Below are 26,575 nucleotides of genomic sequence, written 5' to 3' on the forward strand. Positions count from 1 at the left end.
GTAAACAATTAGTTCTATAGTTAACTTTAGAGTTGCGATCGATGAGAATTTTTCGAGTTTTTTTTCAGAGTAGAGTTGCGTATAATAACTGATTTTGGATTACGTTAGTACTGCGAAATGTAAATATTATCGCGTTGGAAATACAATGAACCGATTTTGATTATTTTTAAAATTGCCATCGGTTATATTCCTTGTGTTTGCTTTTGGTGTAGCGTTGAAAATAATCACTGATCGCATTTGTTTTGATGTAGAGTTGCAACATATAGAATGCCTCAAATATAATACTGGTAGGCCTGCTTCAACATCAAGACAACATCCTAGAGTAACTGTCCTCGTTGGTAAAATTAACATTGCGCATTATTTAATACGCGATTTTATTAGCGTCGCGAAATATAAATATTAATCGCGTTTTCGTCTAGGATAGCGTTGTAACTGTGGGTGGATGAATTGAACGTACTACAGTTCTGTATTTAATATTGTATTTGTATAACGTTAGAAACTATTTTATAAGAATTGAAACATTAACAACAACTCTATCTTTTGTTCCACTCGTCTTCTCCCTCTCGATGTTCGCTTAACAGTGACCAGTTTCGCACACGTTGCTCTTTCGTTCACTCTTTGATCATAATGTATACAAATCATTTAGACCATACACTCGTCTCACACTCATCCCTCCATATCATACTTTCTTGCATTCTATGACAATCAGTACCACAGTAATTAATACGACTATACATGTATCAAATAATTAAAACGCACATTCAGATGTAAAAAGACACTGAAAACACTTCTCTTTACACATAATAAACAACCCAAATATTTACAGTACCCTATAAAAGGATAGTCTGCTATCACTTAGACTTCAAATTAAATTATATGCAACACATAATCATACAATTTCAAAAGCACAGAAAGCCTTCATTATACATAGAAAATTATTTTATTCTAAAGACCTATTAAAGAAGTAAAAATCCTCTGCTACAAACTACTTATCAGATTCATTTTAACACGCGGATGGCAAATATGTTACATCAGCTCCCAGCACAAAGAAAATTAGATTATTCGAGAGGAAATGCTTAAGGGCTTGAGAAATATATCGACAGGTCAGTAGGTAGGGACTGAAAACAATAACGATGGTCGCGTTACGTGGTTTTCCAGTGTATATTGTAAAACGTGATACGAAAGTGAAGAAAAGTATTCCAGTCAAAGGGTCAGAAACGAAGCATTCACAAGCCTGGGGCTAACGGGCACACGGAAACGATGGCTGAGCGAAACAAATCGCCACGTTCGCGACTTCCATCAGGGGCAATTCCCGATTGATGCGTGCTTTTCGTAGGTCCGACGTAGAGAAGCGGGTCGCCTCGAGCGTGCCGCTAAGCGCCATCATCGAAGAAATTGCTTCGAATCAATCTCGAAAATTGGCACGAAAGCAGCCGCCTCGTTGATAGCTCGCGTAAAATCCTCGAACGTCGTTGAATATTTATAACGCGGTCGGTCATTTGAGACGCGAAAAAACGTCTACCTTTTCTCGTGGAATCGAAGGTAGTAGCGATCCTCGATTGATGAAAAAAAAAAGAAACTCCCCTTGGAACAAAAGATTACGAAGAAACAGAGGCAGAGAAATGGCTCCGTAGGAAAAGGGAAAGGAAGTTTCGCGAACGGTCGAGGAAAGTTTTGCGTGACGAGGCGTGAAACGAACGTAACAGCGATACGAAATGTTTCTTTGCAAGAAGTTAAGGAAAGCTGGTACGGCAAAGGAAAGGAGGGAGCGTAATCGTACTCGATATTGTCATCAGAGTAGCGTACATTTTAATAACATCCGTCGATTGATCTTCGAGAAGCATTCAGTGTGATTTTTATAGCTTCTCTCGTTTAATTCATATTTATGATGAAAAGACGTTGAAACAGATGTTTCGACGATCTTGGCTAAAGATAATTATAATTCAAAGTTTTTTGTTTTTATTTCCGTTGTTAGTATGTTACTGTTGCAGGCACCTTTTTCTTAAGTAGGTAGAATCGATTTAACGTTAACTATCTTGTAATTTGACATTTTTTCCATTTTCAAATTTTCTCTGAAGCTTAACCACTTTTAATGTTTCTCCTTTTGTATAATTAAACATTTATCTTAAATTGTTCCATATGTCTATAAGCTTTATCGACATTGATAGTTGTTTGAAGCATACGCGATGAAATGGGAATCTATGAAATCGGATTTCCAATAATAGTTTCTACACTCGAGTAATACATATTACTATTTTTATCTATACATAACCTCTATTTAAGGCTTTCATACCTCTGCTATATGCGATCGGTTTATTATTTTCGTTTCAGTAAACATTGATTACTTTTTATTATTAATGTCTCCTTTGAAAAAGGCCTGCAACTATAGTTGAAACGTCGAATAGATAATTTATTTGGTATGTATGCAACGATGAACTTGAGAGGTGACACTTCTCGCATTCGCCAGCAGAGGACTACGCTCTCTCGCAAGTACTCGACTGTCCACCTATTCCTATACAGGGTGTTCGGCCACCTCTGGAAAAAATTTTCTGGAGAAAATTCTGCCCGAATTTTCTTGCAAATCTTTAAAACGTCGTAACTTCTGAACGGATTGGACGATTTTAATGTTTAAAAAAGCAAACTACGCGTATTTTAGTGTAGAATAAGTAGAAATTGTAAAAATATTCGAAAAGTTGATCCTTGACCCCGGAAAATGAGAAAAACCCCATAAAAATGGTCCAATTTGCAAACAGCCATAACTCCTACAATTGTGAATATATTTCAATGAAACTTTTTTCTGAAGTAGAGCTCATGGGTACCTACAAAGAAGTATTAGACGACTTTTCTGTAGGGTGTCATACAAAATTACTAAAAATCAAAAACGAATTTTTAAGAAAAATCGACAGGGGGTAGGTGCCTAAATTTTTCGACGAAAAAAAAAAATTTCAAATCGTTCTGAAAAAATTATTTTCGGTTGCGGGGGTCAATTGCAATCATTTTTGGTGAATAGACATACCTCCGAAATCCTACTCAGTTTCGAGAAAAAAATTCCTTACCGAAAATATAATTTCTGGCCAGAAATGTCTGCCCGAATTTTCATGCGAATCTTTAAAACGTCATAACTTCTGAACGGATTGGACGATTTTAATGTTTAAAAAAGCAAACTACGCGTATTTTAGTGTAGAATAAGTACAAATTGTAAAAATATTCGAAAAGTTGGTCCTTGACCCCGGAAAATGAGAAAGACCCCATAAAAATGGTCCAATTTTCAAACAGCCTTAACTCCTACAATTGTGAATATATTTCAATGAAACTTTTTTCTGAAGTAGAGCTCATGGGTACCTACAAAAAAGTATTAGACGACTTTTCTGTAGGGTGTCATACAAAATTACTACAAATCGAAAACGAATTTTTAAGAAAATTCGACAGGGGGTAGGTGCCTAAATTTTTCGACGAAAAAAAAAAATTTCAAATCGTTCTGAAAAAATTATTTTCGGTTGCGGGGGTCAATTGCAATCATTTTTGGTGAATAGACATACCCCCGAAATCCTACCCACTTTCTAGAAAAAAATTCGAGAAAGTGTGAAATTTTTCGACCGAAAAAAAAATTTCAAATCGTTTTAGAAAAATTATTTTCGTTTTCGGGGGTCAATTACAATAATTTTCAGTGAATAGATGTACCCCCAAAATCTTGCGCATTCTTGCGCATCAACAAATTGGTATTCTTGATTTTCGTCTGATTTTGGCCTTTAGAATCCCCCATTAAAATTTTTCCCAGTGGTGGCCGAACACCCTGTATAAGCCTTTCCTTTTCTTTCTTCTTGCTATCACTCACTTCTTACAACAACAGCAAGCCCATCACAAGTATAATTCACACTTTTACAATAATGTGCAAGTGTCCAAATACTTGTGCACGGTTAAAGTAAACGTCCCAACTTCCACTGTAGCAAGGAAGCTAAAATAATTTCCGGGAATGTCCTTATTGGGCAAAAAACTGGCAAAGTAACTTAGAGTCAGGAAAAAATCACGAGTGTTAATCGATTGTCGAAAATCTCTAAACTCCCAAACATTAACCTGCTAGAAACACACCAGAAACGTATTTGCAGTTAAAGTGGCCGCCTCCCCAACAACGCTCAATCTAAATCAACAACATAGCCGGGGCGGGGGTGGCAAACAAAGAACGTCGTTCACTTGGTTGCCCCGGTCTAAACTCCCCAAACACAGAAAGTTCCGCTAAAAATAGAGAAATAAAGGTTTCGAAAGGAAAAGGAAAGCGAGAGTAGCCAAGTGGGATTTGGCGGTAGAGAACGGCCGTGGTCACACACGTATCCCCGGAAAGTTCGTTAAGGGAGAGGCCTCTTTCGGCTCGCCGGGGCGCAACGAGACATTAATTTTCCAGGATGTTAATACAGGGCACCGCGAGGGGAATTTCGTCCGGCGGCTGGAAGAGAAAGGCCGGAGCGACTTTTACTCACGTGGACGGCTGCGGACGGGAAATTAGAGGGAAAAGGGGGCCCTGCGTTTGAAGCTGGACGCTCTGACAGGCTCCGAAGAACAATTTCGTGGTGCCGGTATTACGTCACTGGGAGCACGGGGCTAGTAAATAGCATTAGCAAGTCAACTAGCGCTTTGCTCTCCGGGCACTTACTTCTTGAGATTCCAGTTAATTTATACAAGTGGCACGCTGTAATGCAGTTACACAGTTACGGGGGTTACAAGTTAGTTTTAGCTACAGCCCCGGCCGCCTTCTTAGCTCGGCGAATGACGAAGAAGCATCGTCGCGAAAACGGGACGAGGGAAACGTACCGGCGTCGAGAGCGTCGAACATCGTCTCGAACATCGTACTGGCTGCGTTTAGTGAAACGGTTAATTTTGTAAAGACAGGGGACGCGATGCCTCTCGCGTCTTGCGACGTACCGAGAGTTTGGGTTATTATGCAAGAGATACGGCTAATTTCGGTACAGCGCGACGCTGAGTTGTTGATAATGAGCTGAGGAGATCGTGAGACGATTGTCTTCTCACGAACGGTTCCCAGTTTCGACGGTTCGACGCGCTCGCTTCTGTATGCCGGAAGAATCGAAACCGACCATCGGCGAAGTTGCCACATGATTCTAATGCTTGTTAATTATTACAGAGGCGACGTCGTTGAACTTTGGGTACTCAAATACCTTGGTAACTGTTAATGTGCTTCACGCCATGTTTTGCTTTTCACTAACTTGTGAGAAGTCACGTTTCCCTGAAGGAGAAGATTCAATGAAACGCATTTAAAACCAAGAAATCGCTTTATTTGGCGTTGGTTTTTTTCGATCGTTAACCCCTTGACGTATGATTTAATGTAATTTTTCAAACGTATACTAGACAATTTTATTTAAATTTATTCGTACAAGGAATGGTCACGAAAAAGTATAGATTTGTTTTACCAGTGAGTAACCTTATGATTGTGTAAACTTGACATCAGGAACTTGTCTCGTGTCAGATTCGTCATTGTATGGCAAGGGATTAAATTTAATTTAAAGCAAAAAGAGAAACAGAAGCAAAGTCAATAAGTGTCGCGGAAATGTGTTCCATAACTGTCACGTAGTCATCCCCACCGCTTGAAATTGCTGAATTTTGATTAAACTTTGTATAATTATTTATTGGACCAACCTAAGAACATTGTCGTATTTAACGTTGATATTTTTGTACTTGAAAGGAGGAAGCCTTCCTTTTTAAATAAATATAGATAATTTTAGTCTTAAATTGTTCATGTTTCAATCTAATAGTTCAGGATCATTTTTAAAAACTGTTAAAACATTTGTAAAAATTTAATATCTTACAAGAGAAAACATGATTTACTATTCAGACGATAAAGCCCAGGGTATATTATAGTTACACACATCTTATAATTAAGAAGCAAATAAAAGTCAAATATTATTTTACTAAACTAAATCCAAACTGAAAGAAATATGTATGACAAAGTGTCTAATAATTACATTTATTGACACAGTTGAAATTTCATTCTATTTTTTTTTCTTAATTAAATAATGTGTGTAACCATAATATGTCTGTCACGTGTCTTATCACGTATTATAGTTTTATGTTTTGTTTTAACGAAATCAAAACTAGAGGATTATTAAAATATTTTGAATTTCAAAAGGTTTAGAATTAAAATGATTAAAATAAATTTTAAGTTCAAAAATGTGTCATCCATACAAATCATAAATGTGGTAATTTGTATGAATTTATATAGAGTAACCGATAATATAGATGCATAATTTTGTTTAAAATCAATACTATGTCCAACCAGAGAATTCCCAAAGAATGCTATGCATTATCAAATCACATACAGCATGTGAATCGGAATTGGAAAGGTTTCTCATGCAAGATGGCTTATCTTCAGACGCTACGTTGGCTACTTCGACGAAATTTGGTGAAATTCAAATCAAGAAGGAAACGCGTAATACTAACAAAGTATTAAATAACATAGGAGGTTAAAATTATGCTTTACGAAGGCTCCCTCACAATGCTATACATCATCGATCTACAATAAAGCTGCGCTTTTTAAACAAAAATAAACCAAGTAACAGTATATTACGGCAATTCACCTTCGCGTTTATTTTGTTTTGGAAATACATTTTTGTATATTAAAACAAAAATGTGTATAATGTTAAAGTGAATTGAGTAATAGCAGATGACGAACCATTATTATTTTCATTTAGAAAAATGTAAATATAAATACGTAAAAATGGAAATAAATTCTAGATTTTGGAATCACGAAATTCAGAAAAAAACAATACGCATACGATTCACTAAGATAAAAGTACAATAAATGGAAGATTTCAAGAAGCAAGCAATAATCCATCTTAATGAAATATAATTAATTGGAACATTGCTGTCATTCCGAATCAATAAACAGTAATCATAATTTCACAGAGTAAGTGCCGAACTCTGCCATGATACTTGCACGTGGAGCGAAGATAAAAGGCGAGGATTCATTAATCATTTTATCGATTTACTTTCTTGCCTTAATTTGTAAGAAACTATCAATCTTACAAGACACGACAACGAGCTTGTCAGGACGACATTGTTAATTGAATCCTCTCAGCAGCTTAACAGCCGATCCAGTTTTGCACTGTTTGAACGGCTGTTCAGCCTAATTTTTTTCGAATTCTCACCGATCCATCACAAACCAGTGCACTCTTGATTGGATAAAAACAATCGCATCAAACTGTCTCGTGTTTCATGAAGAACCGTGCAAATTTTATTGGAAATACATTTTACTTTTTCATGTAAATTATGTTTTCCATAAAATGCACACAACTTTTATCGAATAAAATTTTCTATTTTAATTTGGAGCTACATGGAACATGAAATTTTAGCACTGTCTTGTATATTACCAGTCTCAAAACCGAGTTGTGATATTTTAGCAAATTTTTAATTTTCATTTTAATTTTTTTGAATAAAAAACTTATTTCTTTCTCTTATTAAAGCATTATTCTACTTCTTGAAAACTGAAACTTCTTTATGCTCTCAAACATTCATTTACGAGACCAAATAAAAAATCACAATTTGCAATGGTTGAAATAATTGCAAGCACTTTTATATTGTTTAGATTCAGAAAAATACTATTCGTGTGAACAGAAATAGATGAATTTTATTTTGAAGGCTATCTAAAGGTTAGAATGATCATAAGAATATAATAATAACAATGTTGTTTCACCTAAGGAAATTGTGAGAAACGTCTCGAGAAAAAGATTAAAAAAAAGAAAAAGACAAATTCATCCCTCTTTAATGAAACAATATCATCGTTTAGGCATTGTTTTGTTCCATTAAACGCAACGAGGACACTTTATGATATTAACCTAAACGAAACACTATGTGACTAGCCAGCAGGCATATATCCGTGCCGAGCCGTGATCGCAAACGACAGCTCACGTGTATTGCACACAACCAAAATCCATTCCAATTTCGATGCCTGAAATTGAATCGATGGGAGTCCCGAACGTGACGCGTGTAAATTTCTGCGTTGCGATAGAATGACGCCATCCCCCATGAAATCGCCGGGAAAAGAGTCGAATCGAGATCGCGGTTATCGGGGTATCCTAATGCCTTTATCTATCGCTGGAGTCGGGGTTCGCCCAAAAATGTTGCGAAGCAATCCATTGCCATCGAAGGACTGATTCCCCTACACGACGGACGAAATCACGTGAAAAACACGAGAGTCACTTAAAGCGATGGACAAGCCTTATCAGTTACTTTTTCTAGCAGCCTCGACAGTGCTATCATTAATAACGGTTGTCTTTTTAGCAACCATAAATATATCCACCCATTTTAACATTTCGATACCACTATAGTTTGAGATCTTTTACTGCGAACATTGCTACGCTGTTAGTAATTACTTATCCTCTGATATGGATACAATTTTGTCTATCATAGAGATTGTCGTATATTGATAATCGGTTTGAAAGAAACAGTAGAAAAAACTGGAATCAATTGTAACACCTTCACGTATTGTCATTCAATTTTGTTAGTGGTTTATTAATTCACATATTAATTGTATTTTTAAATCACGTGGCAAAGGTACTGTAAATATTTGTGAATGATGTTCCAAAATGTTGCAACTGACTGAACTACTTTATAGAATTGTAAATACTATAAATTCTGTTAAATATCGAATAAACATTTTCATTTGTTCTATAAGAGTATATGAATAGAAACAACATTTATTTGTATTTCATATAAGTGTTAAAATTAATTTGAGATAGCCTTAATACATCACAAAAGTTAAGCCAATTTACGAGATACATTATACAGGGTGTTCGGCTACTCCTGGGAAAAATTTTAATGGAAGATTTTAAAGGTCAAAATAAGACGAAAATGAAGTATACTAATTTATTGATGGAGGCTTCGTTAAAAAGTTATTAACGTTTAAAGAATTTTTTTCTGTAAAGGGAGTAGGATTTTGGGGGTAGGTCTATTCACCAAAAATTATTGTAATTGACCCCCGCAACCGAAAATAATTTTTCCAGAACGATTTGAAATTTTTTAATTTTGCCGAAAAATTTCACACATTCTCGAATTTTTTTCTCGAAAGTAGGTAGGATTTCGATGGTATGTTTAATGACCAAAAATGATTATAATTGACCCCCGTAACTGAAAATAATTTTTCCAGAACGATTTGAAATTTTTTTTTTTCGCCGAAAAAATTAGGCACCTACCCCCTTGTCGATTTTTCTTAAACATTCGTTTTTCATTTTTGATAATTTTATTTGACGCCCTACAGAAAAGTTGTCTAATACTTTTTTGTAGGTACCCATGAGCTCTACTTCAGGAAAAAGTTTCATTGAAATATATTCACAATTGTAGGAGTTATTGCTGTTCGAAAATTGGACCATTTTTATGGGGTTATTCTCATTTTCCGGGGTCAAGGAACAACTTTTCGAATATTTTTGCGATTTGTACATATTTTCCACTAAAATACGCGTAGTTTGCTTTTTTAAACATTAAAATCGTCCAATCCGTTCAGAAGTTATGACATTTTAAAGATTCGCATGAAAATTCGGGCAAACATTTCTGGTCAGAAATGATATTTTCGGTAAGGAATTTTTTTCTCGAAACTGAGTAGGATTTCGGGGGTATGTCTTTTAACCAAAAATGCTTACAATCGACTCCTGCAACTAAAAATATTTTTTCCAGAACAATTTGAAATTTTTTTTTTTGTCGAAAAATTTGAGCACATATCCAAATTTTGATCTCGAAAGTGCGTAGGATTTCGGGGGTATATGTATTTACCAAAAATGCTTATAATTGACCCCCGCAACCAAACATAATTTTTTCAGAATGATTGGAAATTTTTTAATAACTTTTTAACGAATCCACGATCAACAAATTGGTATTCTTGATTTTCGTCTTATTTTGGCCTCTAGAATCCCCCATTAAAATTTTTCCCAGAAATGGCCGAACACCCTGTATTCTTGTGAAAAATTAGTGTTCGATATTTGGATAATATTTATGTCCAGAATTTTGTCAATACTAGTAAGAATAAAATCACAGTTTATCAGAGCATGCAGTTAGTAACGTTACAATTGTTTCGTGTCACTCGTATTAACAATGCATACATTTCGTTCATCTCTTGCGCTCTTTTCTCTTTCAAGTACAAGTTAACGGCATGAAAACATGTGGTACTGTATCAGCCGGAAGTTGGAACGGAACTGCAAGTTAACACGCTACATTTCCTCATATTTACTAAATAATTCAAGCGCGACATAATCGGCGACGTCCATCGAACTCGTAAATTCATTTTTATACTGGTTAAGATGAAAAAAATTGTTCCTCCCGTTGAATTGCGTGTATGCAGCCGACGAAAGAATGAAACGGGAAACTGTACATCTTAATTTTTAATTGGATTTATAAAATGAGTCGAATTAAATGTTATTCGAAGAGTATAATCAAATAAAATCAATTTTACGTTTTAATGTAATTGTTTTATTCGATTACGTAGAAATTAGACCAAAATGGTGAGTTTTCGGTAATAAAAGAAATTCAGAAACATAATTTTCTCTACCAATCATAGTTTTTATTATCAATATATATACAACTAAAACAAATACAAAATTAGTGCAAAAACCATATCTAATAGGCAAACATTTAGAAATCCCCAATTCATATATATAATTAAGTAAAAAATTTTGTTGTGTAAATATAATTGAAAAGAAGTTGTACTCGCGTGTTTTGGTACAACCTGTATATATTCTATACTAGTTTGCTTCAAGAATATAATGGATTCAGCAATTTCTTGCGCCGATTAACTCCTAATGGCTGCTGTTATCCAGTTGATTATCTCGTTAGCGGAAGTTCAAGTTCAGGACGTTCCGTTGATAAGGTAGCAAGTGCTTACTATTAATATATCCGGAAAGTAGTTGGACTTTACTGTTAGCAGCTACGCGCAACATAAAAGAATTTATTAAGTAACTCTCACTTACAGAAATTTGCTCATATCATGAAAAGGAATTCTCAGATTACAATATAGTAAATACTCCATCTGAGTATCTCTCGCAATAGAAATGATTAAAAATGTGCAAAGTCCAATTTCTGAACACAGCCAGAACTCAGAAATTGAACAAACTTATTGTTTCCCAACATTTTGCTAAATCGAAAAAGATTCATGATGAATTAGGTATTTGGCATCATTGAGAACGTCTTTAAATCATGGATGATAATGATGAATACAATACTCCTGTGATCTTGTTTAAAGATAAGACACAAGCATGAATTTAATGACAATTTACCTGTTGGAAGTTTGGTAAGAATGATGCCAAAGATGAGCATGACAACAAATTTATTCATTAACCACATTATCGCACGAGCAAGCACACAGCCTTTGAGAAATATCTTTTACTTTTTGATGGTGCATTACTTGGAGTGCCTAATCGTAGAAGCAGCAGAGAAACAAAGTTTTATACTGTTCTCTCCTTGCCTTCCCATGCAACACACGAAGTGCAAACTGTTGAAAAAACCTGTTTATAGATCGTTCGAGCATCATTAGAGCCAAGAACTGTTACTGTACTTTTACCAGCATCTTGATAAAAGACTGACAAAACCACACTTTACCCCTAATCGTATCGAGATGTGACTTTGAGTCTAAGTTCGAGTACTTCTGGGTCTGTAAGTATATAGTAGTGACATTTGATGTATTTTATAACTTAATCGTACATAAAGTGTCATTAGTGTAGAAATATACTTACGGAATCTACAGTTAGCCAAACATGTAACCCAAATCACATTTCTGTACGATTAAGGTTAATATACATTTAAGTAAAGTACGGTCTAAGTTCGTGACTTATGATAACATCACCAGCGGATTCAGGGCAACTGGTCTGCATCCATTCAATTCTGACGCCATACCCGAAGGAGTTTTTGCACAATTGTTGTTGACTGAAGATCTCATAGTATAATTTCAAACTGTAAGAATTGTAGAACCAATGACTACTTAGAATTCCACGTCCAACTCTTCTGATTGTTAACTATATATTCATCAACCAGGACATCGACTTCGTAAAATTTACAGTTTAAAACTAAAAACTGAAGTGAAAATATTGATCTACTGCAAAGAAAAGGAGGGATATACATGGAGGTCAAAATAAGAAACACGTATCTGCTAATCATTCTCGTACATCAACCGAAGACGGAGTTCCTTTAGCGAACCTCAAAATGAAAGACTGTTTGAAGTCACCTTTTCAAGAACTAGTCAGAGAGTAACAAAAGATCTGGTTAAAGGTAAGGATAAAGTCAAAGAGCAAACTACAAAAGAGAAACAGAAAGGAAACACCAATTTCAACAAACAAACTAGAAATGGGCGAAAAAGCATGAACAGAGGATAGGACTGTGAGTAAGAAGGACAATGCACACGTTGTCACAAATGATACCACGAAGACTGTATCGGTCTCACTAGCAAGATTATAATATACTTACATACTAGCTATTATATTATAATTAATATTCACTTAGTTCCTATACAGAAAAAACTTGTTCACCTTTCTTAAAATGTTTGATTCTGTGATCCTTTTGTTTAAGTCTTATTAGAGTCTTTTTGATGGGATTGTCGAAAACTTAAGTAGAAAATTTATAAGGGTTAGTTACCCAGTGGCTGAGTTTTTGCATTTACCTCATACTTAATAGTAGTCAGATGGGGGAAATGTGGGGACGAGAACGTTACAGTAACTGGGCGAAGAAAAGTTGCAGTAACTGAGGGAATAATGTATGCTTCTTTTAAGATGCCTGTTGAGAGATAAACTCTTTAAGAAATGTTGTTCCTTGTACTCGTTTAATTTTAGAATTAAACAAACTTTATAATTAACAATACCTTTTGAACAGAGATTATTTGTTATACGAAATATACTATGTTTAGTTATGGCAGGCTTTACTTGTCTCAATAATGTTATATGTTAATCTAAAAATTTTCAAATCGTTTTATTCTAAGCCTACAGAGATTGTTTCTAGTTCATTGACGAGCATTTATATAAATTAATCACATTTTTAAAATTTCAAAATATTTTGCTATTAAAGTTCTCGAAAATAAAAAAATTGTAAACGTGGATATACTTTTCGATAAATACGAGTAATCATCAGAATGATACATAATAAACAACGAAGATATCAGAGGTGCTCAACTATTACTAGAGTATAATAAAAATATGAATTTTTATTTTCTTTAATATTTTTAAAATGTCATTTTAAGAATGTCTTCGAGAAAAATGTTTGTTTATCGCTACACGTACCTCTTAAACTAGTATAACCTAGTTTTAAGGAGTTTTTTAATTGGAATATTATTCGAGTGTTCTCATCTCTGATCAATGGTCTATTACAACCGGAGCATCTCTCATTTCCTGTGCGAAGAAGATAATGCGACGCGAGAGTAGCGAGACGATGGGAAGCCGGAACCGAGAAGGTGAAAAAGAAAAGTAATTGAAACCTGCTGATGAAGTTTACGCTTGTAACTACGAAGTTGAAGAGTTCCGTTGGCTATTAGAGATTGGATTATCCGGGGAGGAGAAGGACAGAGAGTAGCGAGGGAGGATCACAAAGAGAATCAGAGGGTGGATGCAAGACCCAATGAAATCCGGATGCAGGAAAAGAAAATTAATTTCTTATTCACAGCGCGATGCCGCATCGTCGCTATTCGGTTCTTTAATAACGACTCACACTGCGAGGATGAACGATGACGAAGATATAGAACTATAAAAACGGATGTGTCCTTTTTCGGAGTTACTTCCAAAATAGAAGGAAGAAACGGTTATAAATTAAACTGAATGTAATTACTCTGCGGTGTCTTCGTCTTTTGTGGGTGGTCAGAAAAGAAAGGGATACGAAGTCGGGAAAGGTCCAAATCTTGGCGCCATTACGGTGAGAGATGCGCGAAAAACTCTAAAATTCATTATTAAATCCCGAAAAAGTCGATTTACGTCGAGTGGCCGGGTAGCTTTATTTCTTTGGCGAGTTTGTTTGAGGTATCCTCCATTTTGGGAAGCATCATCTATTCAAATTATAATGTATTATACGTGTGTATTAAAATATTATAGTTACAGTGAAACGTTTACAATTATAAGAAAATTTATTATAGGAAGGAATTAATTATTAACCCCTGTAATATCATGAATTTGAAGTCACATATGTATTATAATTAGACTGCGAATTTTGTGCATTTATGGTATACGATAGTGCGGCAAACATATACAAAATGTATGTATATTTTATAACTTCATGTAATATTAATTTTATATTTTGAATATGCTCAGCATATTTATATTTACATACGCCATTAGTGTATGAAATCCGCAGTCTAATTATTATATACTACTATAGTCGCTGTGCCATTAATTTGCTTCACTTAATTAAATTTTATTTGCAATAAAGTTGAAAGTATGTAAAACTAAGAAATCGGTTAGTAAATTAATTATATTTATCGATGACAGTGCGAACAATTGATTGAATGCAAACTACATCAACAATGATACTTATAAATGTTTATACAGGAATGATGTAAAATTATCTATTATATACACTTTCCCAAAATATTTACAAACAGGGCTTCATAGAAAATAGAACAATACAAACTTTCGTTGTATACAGTGGATGCTGTAAGAACACTATTATTGTTTTGAATTACTAAGGTCAAATGTTTCGCTATTATAATTACACGAAGGTTAAGAAATAATTAAGGAATAATATAAAGTAAGAATCGTCAAAACAATTTCATTGTTATTATAAACAAAATAGAACAATTTAACGCATATACGTCTTCCGAAATTTGTATAGAATACTTATTACGGAAAGTATAAAACATATTCGATTTTCCATATTATAAACTAATTTTTGCAATATCATACTATGTATTTAATTTCCAGTAGATATTTCCTTAAAAAGTCGAGAATAATCTATAATAGTTTTTACCATATCTTTTATGCATTTTTAAAAAATAATATATGCAATTACAGTATTATTAATTTTGTTGATTATCCTTCGAGTAAGAAAATTTGCTATTTGATATTTTTCTATTTTCTTCTGAAAGTTTATATTATAAACTTTTATATTTGATCTTGTGTTTGTTTCTTGAATTCATTACCAATTTATACATTTTTTCAAAAAGAATGAATTCTTTAAAACGAATAGAAAAAATAGTTGCAGATTTTATGTTTTCTGAAATATGAACGAAGCTTGTATAAATTATTCGACAATACTAAATTAGAAATAAAAATAAGGAATTATCTTATTTTACGTAAAATCAATGAAAGCTACAAAAAAGCGTTATTCATTATTCGTTAACTAGATACAAATATATCGAGAAAATGAATTATTAATATATTAGTATTGATATTTGTTCAAGGAAGGTTTAACCAATAACGCTGTCGTACGCGGTTACGCGAACGTAAAAAAGTGGTAAATGCTCGTCGATCGCAGAGATAAACGGCCGAAAGAATCGTGTTGACACGTTGACATGTCGATACATTCGTTGACTACTTCCATTTCCGCTCGGATCTGGATTAAAATCGCGATAGCCTATATTTCTTGCCTGTACGAAAGTCTAAAAAATTGCTATAGAAATACTTTTCGGCGTGACGCTTTCTCGATAGTGGTTTCAAGCTTGCACGCGTCTTTCTTCTCTTTTTGTTCTTTGCAAGATTATCGCGATCATATTTTACTTTGTATGCGGAGTACGGTCGAAAGTATGATCCTCGCATAAACGCTCCAAGATATTGCTACAAGCGAAAGACTATACAACTTACTGGTGGCAACATATTTCGCGGTGAACGCAAGTTAAAGCAAAGGTTAAACGTGTATCTTACGAGTCCTTAAAAAATTATTAACATTATCGCAAAGTATATTTACGTTGTAACTCGAAAATTGTGTAAAAGGTGTACGATATTTAGGTATCGTTGCAGTAAGCTTACTAGAAGATGTTTATTTTTAGTTGCATAGTTTAACTTTTTTCTACTGGTTAGATTTTTTAATTACAAATTGCTAAACGGTGAAGTACGGTCTTATGAGATTACGGTATTTTAATAATTTAATAATTCAATTTATCAGGATACGATGCCCATGAAGTCGAAATAATTTGTAGTTTCTAAACAAATATAGAAAAACATATAAAAAATATTTACAATATTTAAATATTTTCATGAATCAAATGGATTTTATTAACACTAGTTTTATCATTATAATAAAATATATGGTAAATTATACTTCATCTACTATTATTATTCTGTTTCTGAATCATTGTTACTGATATTGTCATTTTCGGAAAAATTGTACGATGACTGATTTCTGATAAAAGTAGAAAATGATTCTATTTGAAAGTAAGTACTACAATATTTGTTGGAATAAATTATTACCTTCTAATAAGCATATACATCTTGTTTCTCTAATTTTGAACGTAGCATAACGTCTTGCGTGTTGGAAAGATACATATTTAAGCTGCATTTTTAAATTTAAGATAGCAAAATGACCTATAAGTTATCTAGAAACGTGTGAAGTTAATCGAGATCCAAGAGTACTTTGAGGTTTAATAATTCTTCAGGCATGAAATCCAAACAATTAGCTGTAATAGAAGTTTTACAATTACTTATTCCATTCATCGTTAGTTTAATCTTCAAACAACGTCGTGACATATTTATGTAGGGGAGATAGAGGGTAAACAAAACAAACGTTGATATTTTTTCTTTTACTTCATCATATGATATTTTCATTACAGCGATTTAACAATGATTCGTAAACAAATTTGTGATAAACTCTATTACTTTTGATCTCGTTAGACTCATCAGTTACAAGGATGAACAGGATAGCGTCAGATTTTTGGTTTTTATGTCTCGTGAGAAACTGTAATAAAGAAATCTACATCTGAAACACACACGTTTCACAGTCTTATATCATAACACGATTGGAATAACTGCGCCATGCATGTTTAGAAATGCATGCAACGCATTCATCGTAAGTCGCCACTCGCACTTGGGCAATCTGGTAGGGAGCGTTGTTATGCTATCGACCACGCATCGATCATGCGTTTTTAAATCATGCTTTGCAACAGGTAGGCTGTAACGTGTAATTAATGTGCGCAATAAATGCGAAAGTCGCATTACCTTATGAAGCATTTTAATTACAATTTAAAGTTGAACGTGAAAACAACTTCGGTATTTCAGTCTAGTTTCTTTTATACATTTTCGTTTAGTGTCAGCTTGTGTGGTACTTTCATGTATAAAATATCTTTTAAAGCAATCATTTTTCTAACCAAATACCTTCATAGTTTGTTGTAGAGAATGAAGAAACGTTTGGTATGTAAAAAAGTATATAGTTCCTTTAAGTTAATAACCCATTTGAAACAGTTTAATTTACCCTAGTGCAATTTTTCTATCGTCTACTGTTTCAATGCTGTGATTCGACATAGTTGCGTGGGGAATTCTGTACTGTACATCCGCGAGAAGTTGGCTTGCGAAAGAAATGCGGCTCTGATTGGCTCCCCACTCTAGTTTAGAGTTTGGCGAGGCAACAGTCCTATTGGACGAAACGACGAAAGTGGGGATAAGCGCTAACCTATAAACACTTCGCTAGCCGACTTCTCGCAGACGCACAGTACGTTCGTCGACTTGGAAAAAGTGTTATCAGTAACAGTTGGAACTTCTGAAAAGAGGCATTAGCGAAACTAATTAGGGCCCTCATTATTAGCGTCCGATTGTAGGCACCAGAAGCGCACAGTCACTACTAGAAACTTTGATCAAGCTCTTATACGCATTCGGACGAGAACAGAATTTTAATAAATGCTCAGGTCAGAGCGCCCAGTCCTTTTCAAGACGAATAATAGAGGCAGAAAACAATGTGCGCTCTGTGTGCCGGAGGCATTATCCTTATGCTCTCCTTGCTACTTAGGATCCACTGACAATCTGCAATTTGAGGACCGTCGAGCTTTCTGCGCGTGTATTTTCTAGCCTGACGTGGCTACGTGTACGTGTAGTGGAATCTCTAATACGCAAATGAAGATTTCATGCCGTGGATCCTATGTATTCCGATGGAACACTTCGACGCGACTCTACCGATGAAAGCTGATTTCGTCGAAGGCAGACAAAGTTCACAGTTTTCCGTTAATAAATGCGGAGATCATACAGCTTGCATTTCTTGTGTTTCATAATTAAACTGTAACACAATAATTTTGTGTACTGCAATATAATTATGGTTTTTAGTGAGGAAGTAGAGGAAAAGAATTGACAGTTTTTATACGAAGCATATTTTAAATATTTCGAATGTACCTTTTAATGATTTTTTCTGTGCTGCCTACTCTTTAACACTTTTGTTCACTTTGTGCATACTAATAATATTATTTAACATAGGACATGCCTCGGTGATCTGGGTATTCATGAAGTTTTTTCTTAATATTAAAAAAACAAGAAATATTTGACAATATTTGTGTGCTTTATGAGATAATACAATATTATTAATTTTATATATAACCACTAGTTTCAAGCATAAATGCCTATGATTAACTTTATTTATTACTAGACCAAAACATAAAAATAAACGATTATAATATAGCTTTTGTGAATTTCAGTGAATGTCCTGGTATTTTTTAATTAAAATAATTTTGTTTAAATAGAAGGATATCAAATGTATTTATTTTAATCAATTAAATCTATAAATGGGATGTTACAGAAAGTAATAAATTCTTCGAGAAAAATTTGTATTTGTTCATAATTGTCCGATTATTATTAGAAGTGTAACAATTTACGTGCAAGATTCAATTCTCCACTCTTCATATTGTTTTTACATGAGAGACCTTAATTAATGCTAGGTAATGCGTCTGATAATAAACAAGCAATGCATTTATAATATTAATCTACATAATATACGATCAAACGATTTAACACTCTAATAACTTTTGTTAACGATACTTATTTTTTATGTATAGAGACGCATTTAATATTTATACTGCGTAAAGAATTTTCATTATTTCCGCATAACACGCTTTGCGCCTGGAATTTAAATAATTTCTTGTTAGTATAACGTTGAAGTGTGTGATATCAAAGCGTAAAAGTAAATATTTAAATTTTGATGCATGAAAATTTTTGAACAATTTATTACGCATGAGTCGATGTTAATTGATATTTATCGGTAAAAATTCATAGTAAATGTCATGTCAAATGTAAACAATTTTTAATTAATACCAAAATATTATTAATTTTTTAATAATACTTTTAATAATAAATCTGTTCTATAGTGCTGAACAATATTAGCAACAACTTTATTCAGAATATAAAAAGTTAACTCGACTACAAAATCTGTCTACATATACGTAGTCACAGTATATTTCATATATTCGTTTCAAGAGTACAGACGTATGAAAAATAATATTCTCCATTTCCGTGAATTGAGATTATTCAGTAACTATGAGAAAATACAATATTCATTTAAAATTCATCGATTGTCCGCAAACGATTGGATAGATTCGAGTCGAGTCCGGAACGTTTGACAACCACACATTCGTCTCGTTTGATTATCGAGGTTAGTTGCACCAATAGAGTTGCCCGTTAAACTCGTTAAAAACTCTGGAACTGGGAGGACAGGAACCAATTGAAAACGAAAGCTCGAGCCCGGTCAAGTTTAACGAGCTGCACTTATCGACAAGAAAGGTACAGCTAAAAAATTCAATTTGCACAGGTCTCCGATTTGATTGTAATGGAAGTCAACTTCATCAGTGAGATTCTGACGAACCAATCCTAGCATTAAAAATATAATATATGTTTATCGAGCAATCACAATTTAAACTATTTCAAACTTATCTCTATTATTTACAATACGTTTGTGCTAATATTATTTCTATATTTCAATATATTCTGGATACTAAGGTTCTGGGAGTGTAATAATTAAGAGTATATTTAGTATATTCCACTTTGCAAAAGATTTCTTTTCTGATTCTTAAGTGTCACTACGAAGCGATTGTCAGGATGATCTTCAATAATCTTTAATACATTCACTGCCACGTCAAGATTAGATTAAACAAAATAAATCTAGATGGGACGCTTGAATTTTAACGAGGCTGTAAAAATAAGTTCTGTGACAAATTGTGGGTATGCTAGTTTCCAATTGCCCAAAAACAAAATTTCGATTTCATGGATAATTTGAGGGGTTTGGTCTGGCAGTCAACGTGTTGAAGGCAAACTACATACTTTCGACGATACAGTGTTTATAGTTAAAGATTGTGCGAGAACATTTCTATTTGTCACGTATTTTGTATTTCGACTTGTATAGTCTCGTTTTTGTATATAAACAAATTCAAGTGCATCTTATTCCAAATAATTACCAGAATTAGTAATTCAATAATATCAAGAAACGTCATTTATGTGGTTTTTCGAGTTTCTATGTAGATCCAACCATTGAGCGCCGGACCAAATGGAATCTTGCCAGCCAAAAGAATAAATGGCCATGTTCACAGCCACCCCTTCTTCTTTTCGGCACCCGTCTTGGTCTCGCGCGTGGGCGTTTGACGGCTGTTCGACGTACGTGCGCAGAATCATTATGCCGCCGACTACATAAACGTCTCTAACCTTTCGAAACGTCTAACCGTGAGATTAGCCTAGGGATTGAACGCGAGACGATCGGCCAGACGAATCACCTAATGTCACACTTACGCTTGCATTCCGTGAACCGTTAGACGGTGAAATGTTCGACAGTAGGAAAAAACGGAGCCAAGTAATTCTCGATTTATGATAAACTCATCAAAATTTTACCTTAATACCTTGAACTACATTTACAAGAAGCTCTTACAGAAAAATAATAGTATATCATAGGTCATCCCCTGTTTCTAATGATTTTCAAGTTATTATTAGATCGAGAATTTTAGCAACCTGGAGGACAGGTAGATGGAATTCGATCATTGTTCTCTCTTCGGTTTGCTTAACACATACACGTTATAGATAAGTGTGAAAAACATAAAGAGTCAGTGTGATATAGGTATTTGATTTAAAGAAAGTACAAGTCATTAAAATATTCCTTTCTTGTATTCAAAATTGATCATATATAGTAAACAAAGTTTAAAAAACTACAGAATATAAACTATGTTGACAAATGTTCAGTCATTTTCACAACATAATGACTTGAATTTACTATACTTCAATATATCTTCAAGTTTAAAGCTTTCTTTCACTTCACTTTACGTCCCCAACTATTTTCTCCTGGGATATTCTGCAAGATAATACATTCATAGTTAGTAATTGAATCACCATATTAAAACAAACAATTTTGTCAATCAGGTTAAATGTCCCAATGCCTTAAGATAAATCCTCTGAAAGAGTATTTATCGGTAGAATTCGTCCATAAATTGATTACTGTGCTAGTATTCCTTAGATACCCCATATCCAGCCTGTAATCTCGATTTCTGAAGGATATCGATTTTCTATTCCGTCCACGGTTTAATGTATAATAAATTAAACATTACGAGTAAATGTTTCACGATTCCAGCCCCGTTTTCTTTTGTCACTGCAAAGTGCATCCTACCATTAATTCTGGAAGTAGGGGATATTCGTCTCGTCGAGGCATTAAATCACGGCATTACAACGATTAACCCCAACTGAGGCTAAGTTATAGTTGCCCGCCCCGCGTTTCGCGAGTTTCCGAACCCACCCCTGTCTCTTCTGTCCTTTTTCAAGACCCTTCCCTTACCATCATCCGACCAGTTGTGTATCAAAACTCGGTTATATGGCGAGGAAGGCGATCCGACGTTATAGGAGGTTATCGCGCGTTTGAACTTCTGTCGGGAATTAATCGCAAATTTCTTTACTCGACACTAGTTTTGGAACTATTCCAGGAGCATTCAGGGTGAGAATTCATGCGCACACTGTGAAATTGCCTGAATATAAACGCAAACTCTATGAGAAATTTTGATTAGTTTAGTATACCGTAATTTAATCGAAACTGTATTTGTTCTGGAAAGAATTAATTTGCACGACAAAGTATCATTATTGCTGGACTACAGAATGTAATAATATTAAGAATATTCGAATGACAGTGAACATTTTGATTGTTCGTTTAATATATCATTTAATATACCATCATAAAAAATTCATCCCTAAATTGCAAAGACGAGCATCTCGGCATCGCAAAAGGGAGATTTTTATATTTTACTCCATTAACTTTTGAAACAATTTACTTGCATAGCTGCTGTTCGTCTAATATGCTTTTACCTTTTCTTCCCGCTAATTGGAAACGTAAAGTTCCTATTAAGGATTATTTTCATAGTAAAAGACTTTTTCTCCTCCGTTCTTAATGCCCACAAAGAAATAAAAGCTTTTACTTTGTTCGTGGCTTACCCGTGTGTATTCGTATGTGTACTGGCTCGTTGGGTATAATACTTGCTCCGTATCATCAGTATGTATAACGTAGCCAAAGAACAAAGGGTTTTAAAGTGACAAAATTCAGAAGTCCCGAATGAATATTCCAAATAAGAGGAACCTGGATACTTCCACTAAAGGTCATAGAATGCACAGCTGTGGAATCTTGAGGACTTTATTATCTCGTTGCCCGTATTAAGCAGTCGAATGCAATATTTATATTTAAAAGAACGACAAAAGAATGTATGCAGACCGAGTACTAAATTGAATAAAAATTATCCAATTTCAGTTTTTATTCTTTTCATATTCATATCGACATGGTTTCTTTTCTTCGTTACTTAAGGTAGATATTGAAAAGAATATCAAATTTTGTCGAACTGTGGCCCTTGCATCCTCGTAGCATCTTAAATTATAATTTCACTTATGTGGAAAGGCAGGGAAATAATTTAAAGAGCTATGTGTCCAGAATAACTAACATAAAAGGCTACAAATTTCTGAAAAGTTCTGTCTTGAGTAAAAATAACATTTGATGAGTGAGAACAATTATTTATCTCCACAAATGGACGCATAGAAACTTGCTTTTTTTTAAAATGTTGTCATATGGATTTATAAAAGTTCATAATCAAGCATCAATGTTTAAATAAATTTAGTATAAATTTCATTTATTCTATAATTTCTTATTAAAATATACAATATTTTTGTGTTATTATTTTTGTTGGCCAAGAGAACAATTATTTAATTAAATTAGTATAACATTTATATAATATAATACATCGTATAAGATTTATATTATATCAATTTAATTAAGTAAGTGTTTTATATAATAGTTAAATAATATTTCAAGAGTATATATTTTAAAAGCAATTTGTTCATTTTTACAGTAAAGTTGTACAATGTTTTCGTTAACACTTCGATTTAAAGTACTGTTAAATACTTCAAAAATTTGCTTATGCAAGACTGATAACTGGAACGCTCTATTTTTCCATAAACCAATGAATTAATACTTACAGCGTTAGTCGGAAATTCAGGAGTGTAGAAATAATACATTAATAAAATAAACTTTACTCCTGCTTAATTATGAACTAATTACGAACCGATTATCATCCTCCAAATATCTCTGGAACCATAGATTCTAGATGACAAAAAATTCCTCAGATTTTCATTTGAAAATGAGGGTGACAATAATGGTTGGGCCGCTCTGAACACAAAAACTTAGACGAAATTACGTTATTGGATATTCCGAAAGTTCACCGCGAACGCTACGTTTCTTCCCGTTTACGAGCGACCGTATAACCGGCACACGCCTAATTCGCGTCATCAGTATGTATAGCGTTGCCGCGTAACAAAGGGATTTAAAACGGCCCTGCAATTCAGAAGTCTCGAATGAATATTCTGAACGAGGGGAACGTGGACAGGGGGCAGAGCGAAGCCGAGAACGATGTCCGCGGAATTCAGACCAGTGGAAACTTGAGAGCCATTCATTATTTCGCGCTTTGCTCTGTCCGTGAACGGCGAACCCGAGGATGGAAAAGAGACAAACCAAAGAGGTGGGATAGAGATGGCACGAAGGAGGCTTGCTGAATTAGGGAAAACTGTGCGAGTCCGATTACCATCCTCCAATTTACTTCCCGCCTGTTTCACGAGGTCCTCCAAGAGGCAGAAGAGAGAAAGATAGATTCTAGAGCGACACACGCAGTCGCAATACGGAGTTGAATTCAGCTCCGGTAATTGGAAGCTTAGCGGCTCGAATGTGTGCCTCTTCGAGAGGTGGCGGCCCAGTACACGCAATAATTTAAGCCGGAATTTGGAGGACAAATGCGAAAATAGCTAGTGGTCCTTTCGCGAGAGGAACAGTCCAGTTATCCGCTTAGCACCGAGTGCTCGCGTCAAATCCTACTTTTCATCAATTTCCCAACCGGGACAGGTCGGTCGACGATGCGTCCGCGTTCCATGTGGATCTCTGTCGTTTGCCTCCCAAGATCGACTCGGTGCACCATCATTTTCCGTTCTGACGATACGCAAACGTCTGATTAACTTGTTCTAATAAGTTCTTTCCGCGGTAGTTCAAGTATTGTTGCAAACTGGTAAGCTGACGAGTTCGAGGAATACAGATCTGACTAGAGCATTCCGACCATTTTCCCACCGCTACAAACGGGAGTAGGTAATGGGAGAAAAGGCATCAGCGTAACGAAAGTAAGTGAGAGGGACTGTGGCACAGTACACGTTCGATATATGCTCAAACCGAGCTACCACGTTAATGACTAGTGCTCATCCCCACCACCACAAAGCTCGGGAGAAAGTATCCCATTCTCTTTTATACGCTGTCCTTTTCTACGTTCGACACTCGACTCGGGCTGTTTCTATAATTAGAATTGATCCATCTGCTCCATTAGTGCCTGGCTTGAGATCCCAATTCATACTGTACTATACTATGTAGAGCTGGAAATGTGATTCCACTTTTGATATATAGGGCATTCCAACAAGAGCGATAGAACTTTCAATTGTCATAGCTTTCATATTTGTTATTCAGTTGCTCGAGTCACTTGATACATTTGGTAATTTCTTTACCAAACTTTTACAGAACTAGCATCACCGAGTAAACTATTATACTTTCCAATAATTTCGATACAATAAGAAATTATTTCTTATCTACTATACCTTCTTCTGAGAATATAAAGGAACTGGTATGCAATAATATAGTGTATTTGTTCTATCTCCAGCGAATAATTCATGCAAGAGGGACGTTGAACGTTTCTTTAATCCAAAGTCTGAGCAAACTTTCAGGTGGACGATGAAGAAGGCTCGATTAAATCGCGCGAAAGACGATGCACCAGTTATTGCTAATTTTAGAGTCATAAGATGCTTCCCTTTTATGACTGCTTTTCAGTGGTCGATGCTTCGGGCTATATGACAGATTTCGTATTGTGCATCGTTGGCGCACAAAGCGTCCTTAAGTCAAGCTTCCCCGGGGCGATACAATGCCAACCAACAAGCCACCTCCGTTCTTCTACCTTAAAGACCGTCGCAAACTACCTGGAGAACCGTTTCTCAAGCTCACCTCCCACGCAATTTCTATATCTGAGTTCCAGCTTTGTCGGCGAAGATGTAAAGCCACGAACAACAGCGGGGATTAAACGAAACGTTTGACAAACTCCGGGGCATCCGCGGCGCAGACACAGCGCAACGAGTGGCTTGTGATTAATAACCGAGAGCCACCAAAAGGATGAGAGCAAGCTTGTAATCAGAGCGCCGGAATTCTTGCAGAGGAAACGTGACGCGGAGAATCGTTGTCCTTTGTTTTCTGCTTTGACCGCGGTCTATCGCGACAGTCTTCATGTACCCTTCTAATAGAACAAATTGAGATAAGGAGAGACGAAACGAATGCGTCCCGTGTTTCGAACTTTTTACTGGGACGAGAAAGTGCGAAAACAAGTAAGAACAGAAGCTTATCAAAGACATTGAATAATAGTACACGAGGAGCAACTAATTGAAATACAGTGTTCCATGTAACCTGTCGCGATTCTTTTTTCCAAAAAGTTGTTTCAAAGCTACATCCTACACCTACTCGAGTAGTTCGCAGCTAATTATAGCTTAGTCGATTTTACTGTCTCTCGCTCTTGTCTCCAATGTACTGAGTGTCCTGCCAGAACCATAATATCTACATATCACATTTGTTTTTATTGACACGAGAAAATGTTCCTGGTGCCAGAGCAGCTTCTACGCGTTTTAATTTTTGTTTTTATTGGAAATTTAAATGTAAATATAATAACAAGGAATAGAGATGATTTTCAATCCGAAGATTGTTATAGTGAGAATTTTTAAACATTTTTATTCATTTTCTTTTGTTACACTAAACGAAGCAGTCCCTTCATCTTTACATATTTTTCTGTAATAGTGTTAAAGTATTCCAATTTTATCATGTTTCTTTCTGAACTTTTATTAAGACAGAAGTAAGTTCTAAAATGATATATTATCCATATTAGTTAAAGAAATTTAGTCGGTGCAAAGAGTCGTACAAGAGTTTGTATGGTAAAAAAAAGAAGAATAGAAGAATGTATATAGGTATATTTTTTATATGAAAATAGAAACGTGCAAACGGTGACAGGAGCCCGCCTGTTGGCAGAAGTCAATTCGTGTGGAACCTACATTGCATACCTTTACACGAACTCAAACTGTCGAACGTGATCTGAAACTATTTATGGAACCGTGTCGAATTTTGCTGCTGTATC

The sequence above is a fragment of the Colletes latitarsis genome, chromosome 14 (genome assembly GCF_051014445.1).
Source record: "Colletes latitarsis isolate SP2378_abdomen chromosome 14, iyColLati1, whole genome shotgun sequence".
NCBI classification, from domain to species: domain Eukaryota; kingdom Metazoa; phylum Arthropoda; class Insecta; order Hymenoptera; family Colletidae; genus Colletes; species Colletes latitarsis.